The sequence below is a fragment of the Anopheles nili genome, chromosome 2 (assembly GCF_943737925.1).
Source record: "Anopheles nili chromosome 2, idAnoNiliSN_F5_01, whole genome shotgun sequence".
Classification (NCBI taxonomy): Eukaryota; Metazoa; Arthropoda; class Insecta; order Diptera; family Culicidae; genus Anopheles; species Anopheles nili.
The window spans coordinates 5228715-5236874 of record NC_071291.1 but is presented as its reverse complement, the minus strand read 5'-3'; the positions used below and the strand labels follow the sequence as shown (position 1 = coordinate 5236874).

The following is an 8160-nucleotide window of genomic DNA, read 5'->3' as shown; positions in this document are numbered from 1 at the left end:
AATGGCGAAATGAGAGAACTCTCGACGAATACACTGCTGGGGAGGTGGTCGGGGGGGGGGGGGGGGGATGGGAGGTGGTATGCCGCGCAAGAGTGAACAAGAAACAGATCGAGAGACAGAGAAAGAGAGAGAGAGAGAGAGACCCCAACGGAGGCACGGGCCGGCATCGGAGTATGTAGGTCAATACTCTCGGTCAACCGTATCGGGAGTGGCAGGGGTAGGGTTAACAGGGGTGGTCGAGGGGTGGTGGTACTGGGGTGGAGGGGTGGGTGGACTATTACGTTCTCGCGCGTGGGTGGTGGTGTGACAAACGCGTGCAATGGGACGTGTTTGGGGGTGGTGTAGAAGCCCAAAGGACCGATTTGTGTCTCATTTTAATGCTTCTCTCTCTCTCTCACACGCTCTCTCTCTCTCTCTCTCTCTGTGTCTCTCGAGAGACTCCTCCAGCTTCGGGGCGCCTTCGGGGAGCTGTTTGTCAGCACGCATTGTTTCGTCGCCATAACGCGAGATGGAGATTTTTTCGTGTTTTTTTCTACCTCTGAGGTTGAGGTACGCCTTTCTGGTGGAGCGTTTTTTTGAGTGTATTAGTAGCGAACCCCCCCTGTCCGCTTGGGTTGTGGTGGTCTATTGGTTGCGTCAAGCACCCCAAAGAATAGATCACCCTCCCGAAACATGCCACTTGATGATTGGGCATCATCAAACCGCTTAATCCAGTGCGTCGAGTGATTGTTTTCTCTTCGTTTTTTTTCGTTGTTGTTGTTTTTGGCTATCACTCCCTAATCCACCCAAGGTCTCGCCTGATGCCCGTGCGGGTCAGAAGGGAATGTTCCCTTTATTTTGCGGCTCGCATTCAATTGACCCACAAAGTGTGTTTCGCATTTCGGAGCCAACCGAGTCCAAAGCCGGGGGAAAAAGGAGCACAAAAGGTGCGCCCTAGCGCGTTTTCCTTCGCATGTCCTTAATCCGTTTCCCTCTGGTTGCTCGATGTTGCGATCCCTGCGCTGCCACAAATCGAATTACGTCCCGCATAATTTTCCCATTTATGATTCACTCCCCGAGCCTATGCTGCGGGGGGCCTTTTGCGTCTGTTCCGCGTTGCTCGGTCGCTTCCGGGTGTTTGTGCGTGCGTGTGTTCCAGCGACGGGAAAGCATGGGGGAAAAACAAGGATTTTGTTGAGTGGAAAGTTGAAGCAAAAAAAAAAAAACCACGGACAGAGAAAACGAAACGACACCCAAAATCGGTTGAGAATGGCGCTGCAGCAGTTTAGGAGGACGAAACTCTTTTGGTGGTAATCGCGAGACCCTAAGCCACCGCGCCACCGTCAACACCGTGGAGAAGGTTGGAATGTTTATTACTTTCGGAGGGCTTAAACACAAAAGAAAAAAAAACAAGCAACCGACGGCAGTCCCAAAAGTTTGGCGTGCCGTCTGCCCATTGATGGGTTTTAAATGGTTTATTTGCATTTGCGGGCGGTTGGTTTCAGGCGCAACTTTTAAACAAACAACAGGCGAAACTCTCATTCACGTGGCTGTTTCTCTCTCTCTCACACACTGCTTGGCTTCTCTTTTCCTTGGCGATCCCAGGGGGTGGTGGTCCTTGAGTCGGGACGGAGATGCATTCCGTTCGCTAAATGCTATGTCAATCGAATCGCGTGCGACGCATTTTGTCGAGCTCGCGAATCTGCGTTGTTGCGGACGATTCGCCTTGTTTGTGTGCTGGTGCGAGATATCACAAACCACACACACCTCCCCGAGTCGATGACGTCACGGAGAAATCAAACACGAGCCTGTAAACGTGCACGGTGGTGACGTCGCTTGTTATCATCGACGCCGATGGGGGTTGTTTTGGCGCAGTCTCAGCGTCACTTTCTCTCTCTCTCTCTCTCTTTTCTTTGCGCGTTGCGCTGCTTATCAGCTGTCGATGACGTCGTAGAATCCCGCCGCGTCTGGAAACGGGTTTTCCTTGCTCCCACCTCAGAGAGTGCGACTCCCTCGTGGCCAGACTCGACGACACACAGACTTGACAGATTGATCGACTGATTGATTAGGCGCGTGTTGATTGATTGCCGCTGCGATAAAAAAAAAAAGGAAGTGCGCTCGAAGCACACCACCGAGACAAGGGACATTTGTCGCTTGGGTTTCCCCCGACGGAATTTGCCATCCCCCCACTGGAGGGGTGCAGGTATGCGTGAGGGTGGCTTTCTTCTATTGCTCCAGCAGGCTGTCGAGCCGCTGTTCAGGTGTGTTTGTGAGCCTAACAAACCGACAAAAGCCGTAATTCGCCCCCTCCGACGATCACGCTGGGCTGGCACTGGTTCAGTAGTGTACGGGGGATGGTTTTCGTTCGTGTCGTGTATTTTTTTTTTTGCACCCACACACATACAGACATCCACCCCCACCCCTGCCCCCCCCCCCCCCACTCTCCCATCCGTCGTTCCACGGATAGAGGAATTAGCTAAGTGATGGATGCGCTGGGTGGGTCTCTAACCATCATGGCCCTCGGACCATGCGCTCGCTTTCGATTTCTTTCCATTTTCACCGTTCCGGCGGCCCCATCCGTGCGGAAAATTCCTTCCTCAATCCCGTCCGTCGCTCACACCCTGCCAGCTGGAATGGATGGTCTCGTTGTTTTTCTTTAGGCCAGCTTCCTCAACTCAACGGTACAATAAACACACAACCACGACGCCGTATCGATGGTGGCTCCGGGTTTCTACCGGCCACGGAAAAACGGAGCAATTTTCTCTCCCTCGTGTTGGAAGGGTTTTATTTTTGTGTGGAGCTTTCGAGCGAATTTTAATCGCCCCTTCGAGATTTGCTTGAGCTTTGATTTCAAGTGCTTCAAGCGAACGCGAACAAAGTTCTACCAAGCGAGGGATTTCATTTGACGGGTGCGATAATTATGAACACAAGTTACAATTAATGACACCAACCTGGTGTCGGCACGTCGGTGGGGCAGCAATAACCAACGGCACGTGGTTTGGGGACTCTTCCACACGAAAATCGAACCCTCAGCACCCATCGCGACAAACGTGACGTGAACCCTTACCACCATTCGTTTATCGTTTCTCCTTTTAATAGCCCCAAAATTAATGAGCGCAAACCATTCTCCTGTGAACGGTTGCGAGCTTGCCGTGCTGCCGTTGCAAGAAGGAGGCAACTCGCACAAGAAATGAAGATAAACTGGCCCGCCGGGTTTTTCCTGTGTCTTTTCTCGCCGTTGGCTCACACCCGCAACGAGCAGTCGTGGCCGAGCGGTTAAGGCGTCTGACTAGAAATCAGATTCCCTCTGGGAGCGTAGGTTCGAATCCTACCGACTGCGAGAAAAGATCACATCCTCCGTATGATGATCAAAGAAAAAGACAGAAGGGGGGGAAGTAGAAAAAAAAACTCTCTTCTCTTTTTTTTTACAACCTCAGCTGGCTCTCGATATCTCCATCCTGATGCCATTCACTAGCGGTGCATTTAATCCCTTTGCACGGGCGCAGAGATAATAAAATGGCCCGTTTTTTTTTTCGGCCGCTCGAGAAACGATCGCAGCAAAAGCTGCTACAAATTGCTTCGATCGATCGTGGTTTGAATTGATCGTTTTTTTTTCTTGGTTTCGCTCCTTTTCAGCTTCCAACTGGCAGGGATTGCCATCACTCTCGATTGGGATTGGAGCAAAAAAAAAAAGAATCGTCTCTCTCTCTCTTTGCTGTACGTGCTGCACAGCGTTTGATCGACGAACGAAACACACAGTCTGAGCGAAGAAACAACTGCAGCAAGATAAATGGCAGCACAGGGGAAAAAAACATCGGCTCAAAATCTGAAGAGCAATTTTGCAAAACATCATCATGTATGACACTCGATCCGATGCACCGAGTCTCTCGACCCGTTTGGTGATCGTTAGCGTGCGTGTGTGTGTGTGAATCACGCTGTGAGCGTCGATCGATATGTGATTAAAACGCAGGCCACATCTTCAGCCACCTGCCGCACGTGAATCGCGAGGCTTTTGAAGGGGTTGGAAAGCAGAGGTCCACAAGGCTTTTTTTTCTCTCTTCTTATGTCCACTACTTGGGGCCACCACTTCTTCCTTCGTGTATGCGTCGCAATGCACCACGCGCGTGTAATCTGCGTTCGTCTCACTCATCGAGCCATGGCGGCCAAAAACCACCTCAACCGGCAAATCGGTGACGGCTGCTGGTGCTGCTGCGAGATCGAGCCAGAGAAGAAAGAAAGAAAGCAAAAACAAAACGACTGAATGAAAAAGCCGCCCCCGGGAAGAAGCGAACAGCAAAAAGGAAATCATCTGGTGGCATAGTTTCGCGGCCTTTGGCAATCCGTTGGCCGTTGGCCCCCGCGCAAGATTGGGATTGGCAAAATGGGGTGCATGGTTGAGCCTTTTTCTTTCTTTTTTCTTTCGTCCGTCGAGGGCTTTTTGCACGCGCAGAACGCAGAGCGAGCAAAGGGCTAGCCCAAATGGGGAGGTGGGTGGTGGGCCGCCCGTTTGCGCTCCGATTACGATCAGGGCAAGCGATCAGCAAGAAATAAATAAATCGTCACTCCCAACGCCAACCCCGGGGAGGATGACAGCTCGTTTGCGTGTCTCTCTTTCCCTCTCTCTCTTTGGTTGGCTTGCGCACAGCTTCAACTTCTGGGGAAAAAACGCACCGCGACGTTTGTTACGCGACGCGGGCAAATTTCGTGCGCAAGCGTGCACCGTTGGTGTGCGTTTAAGATTGTTTTCTCGTTTCCTTTCTCTTAGCGTCGTGCCGACGGTGCAACATCAGCAGGAGAGAGAGAGAAAGATAGGAAAAAGCGAACCGTCAGGGGCACGAGCCAAAAAGGGCGGCACAATTCGTCGCCACGCGTTTGGTTGCGCAATTATTCGATCGGTAGCACCAGCTCAACTCCAGCTTCCTTTACGAAGGGGCGATCCTCTTTCTCTCTGTCTCTCGGTGTCTGAGACCTCGATCATGATGCTTTACCAGCTGTCGGGCGAGCAACAACACCTGTACGTGGCACACCGGGAGCACGTTCTCGCGAGATCAAACGGCGGCTGTGCATGCGGAAGGCACACGCGAAAGAACTCAACACACGCGCGATCAGCGAAGGTTGATGCATTTGCCGCGAACGCCCTTCCAAACGTAAAGGGTTCTCTTTTGGCTCACGTAACGATCGACGAACGAACAATCCAAGCTACACCCTCTTTTTCGATGGCGCGATCGAGCGGAACAAACGCCAAACGCTGTCGGAAGTGAGCTAATAAGTAGTGATCGGGGTTTTTTTTGGAAAAATAGGAGATTCCTAATACACGATCGCGCCGTTGGTGACCTCGTTGGCGATCCCGAAATCATCATCCGAAAGTGAAACCCGACCAGATCCTGACGATCTCTCTCGCTTGCTCGCTCGCTCGCTCTTTCGATCCCACTAAGGCTCTCTAATTTTAATGGTGCAAAAACTTGTTTTCCCTCGTCTCTCGACGGCGGTGGCTTGCTGCAGCTGCACATCTGTGCACACGGTCGCTGAAAAGATGCGCCTCTTCACGCAAGAAAAGCATCTCGTCCAATCGCGCATGAAACCGAATCACAAGCCCTCTCACGCCTGAGCTGCTGTCGTGGGGAGTATTTTCTCGTACGATGGTTGGTTTTTGGTTGCTCGCTTTAGACCCCAGCAAAGCTAGGAAAAGAAAATCAAAACCCCTATCCACCGTCCCGAGTGAAGTGTGAAGGTATGCAAAAATCGCTACAACAACAGCAAATGATACCGCGAGATACATACACTAGGCGCGTGAACGGAGGCGCGCGCACACCATTTTGAAAACGAAGATGCGTCGAAATGAGTTGCAAATTTATGTTCACCCGATGGGGGAAAGCGAACTGCTGCTGCACCCGGGCAAATGGGGGCAAGGTGGGTGGTTTTGGGGTGGTTCGGGTTGGGTAAAAAAAAAGTGAATGTGAAGCGATGAGCGAAGCCGGCTGCAATAGAGACTGGGACCCCAATCCGACCGATCGGTGTGTGTGTGTGTGTCTGATGATTCCGTGTGGCATTGTGAAAGCACACCTAGCTCTCGGGGCAGACGGCCAACGGTGGGGGGTGGGTGTTTCGTAATCGATTTCGATGCAGCAGGCAAAAAAGCGGAAAACAATAACGCCGGAATGCAAACTGCAGCTCTCCACGATCGTCTGTACGCTCGCCCACGCGACTTCTCGGTGGGTGCATTTTTAGGCGCTAGAGGATTCTTGAGGACGGAAGGAAAATCGAGGTCACGAAACATCACCCTAGAAGGCGAAGCGAACAGCGACGCAAAGCATCGGTACGATCGGTGGGTTTGACTACTTCTTGGCTTATGTTGGGTGGATTTTTGTGGATTAAAGAACCGATTCGTTGCTGGGAATGTTCTCCGCGACCAAACGAATGGTAGCCTCATTTGCCAGCGAGCAATTAATGCTTGGTGTAATCGGTTAGGCCACTTTCTCGCATCAACCGGGGCCAGTATGGGTTCGTGTTGTTGCGTTTTCTCACGCTTTTCTCACTTTCTCCTAGCAACCGATTGAGCAGCACACGGTCCATCGCGAAACAACCAGCGACCCTCATCATGTGGGAAATCTATCGCGAAACTGCGTTCGATTGAACACATTGTGTCCTTGCGCGAGAACAACATATTGTCCGGCAAGGATTCGCTCGATTTCCCACCCAACTGGGCAATGCGGTCAATTCCGGACTGCGTCCTGTCAAGTGCACGGTTAACTTCCGTCATCAAAACCGGATCTACGTGATCCCGACCATCCATAATCGCTCGTAGAGCCACCCGGAAATCGTAGCCCGTCACCGAGAGAGAGAGAGAGAGAGAGAGATCCCCCAAGATTCATCTCTCCATTGCCACCAGGCGAGGCCATTGTTGAGCCAGGGAGTTGCTTCGTTGTTTCTTTTCCCTCCATCCCTCACGAGGCGTCGGTTTTTTTTTCTTCTCCACTCCACCCCACCGGTTCAGTCACGTGTAACTAACGAAACAGTTACGCGAACACGCGGCAAAAGCCCATCCCCTAACGGGCTAACGGAGCATTTGGGAGCCGAGCCGGTGGCTGATGGCGGATGGTTTGGTGCCGTGATCGGGCTCTCGTGGAGCGAAAGAGACGCACGCATATCGGTAACGAATTGAAGTTTGGAGGAGAGATTTCACTTGCAATCGGGTTACAATTGCGGTCAAACAAGCGGAGAACCCTCCCGCGTTTGGTTTTAGGTCCGCGGTGGCCCGTGGTGGATGGTCTATTTTCTTTTCTATTTTTTCTTCGGATTTTCTCCACTGTTTTTGCTTGCTTTTCCACCCCTAAACCGCTTTGGTTCACCTATTCGGAAGATGGGAGGATCGTTTGACGTTCTATCACTGAAATTCCATCATTTCCCGCGAGTTTCCACGACCATTCCGGTCCGTCTGTCGGTTGATCTGCTCCTTCGGGACGCGAGGGATAGCTACGATGACGGGTCTAAACAAAGCAGCCCATTTTCACGCAGGAAGTGACACGCGAACTCGCTCAAACCGGAAGCCCACAGTTGACAGGGGGGGGGAGGACACATTTTTCAAACGGGCTTTCCCTTCGGTTGCCGAGAGGTGCCTCGAAGGTACTTCAGACACACTCCGTTTACGCACGTCGTGAACCATCTTTTTGCCGTCGTTGTCAAGTGACAAATGGAGTCGCTGCCGCTGACGTATGGCGACGATAATAGGCGCACTGATATGGGGACGAGTGAGAGTGACAGAGAGAGAGAGAGCGAGAGAGCGAGAGAGCGAGACTGTATCAATTGCATATTTTCTTCACCAGCCCTTTCTGGGGGCCAGCCGACCGCGGTGGCGTGCTTTTTTTTAATGCTCTTTTTCCTCCTCGAGCTATCTCTTCTCTTGGGCATTGGCTCGCGCGGTGTTGGTGGCCGGCACGTTTAGTCGCCCGATTGAATGACAGCTTTCACTCTCCAAACCATGCGCATCGACCCATCGGCACCGGGGTCTGTCTGGCCACACACCGTTCGCTTTCCGTGGGATATGGCGCTTTTGGAGATACTTTTGCAGTGCCTACTGTGCTTTAATGCAATTTGTTTTAAAGCAGGAAGATGTTTTTAGTTTAAACACCTAGCTTTAAAGCTTCACGTAGTGTGTGGCATAAGCTGAAGGTTGCCTCTCTG

The 8160-nt window shown here is 51.9% G+C and overlaps 1 non-coding gene across 1 annotated transcript; it reads left to right on the top strand.

The window, feature by feature from the left end:
* Positions 1-3237: 3237 nt before the first annotated feature.
* On the top strand, positions 3238-3319 carry Trnas-aga (transfer RNA serine (anticodon AGA)). The gene has a single exon. It is a non-coding gene; the product is annotated as a tRNA-Ser (tRNA).
* Positions 3320-8160: the final 4841 nt, after the last annotated feature.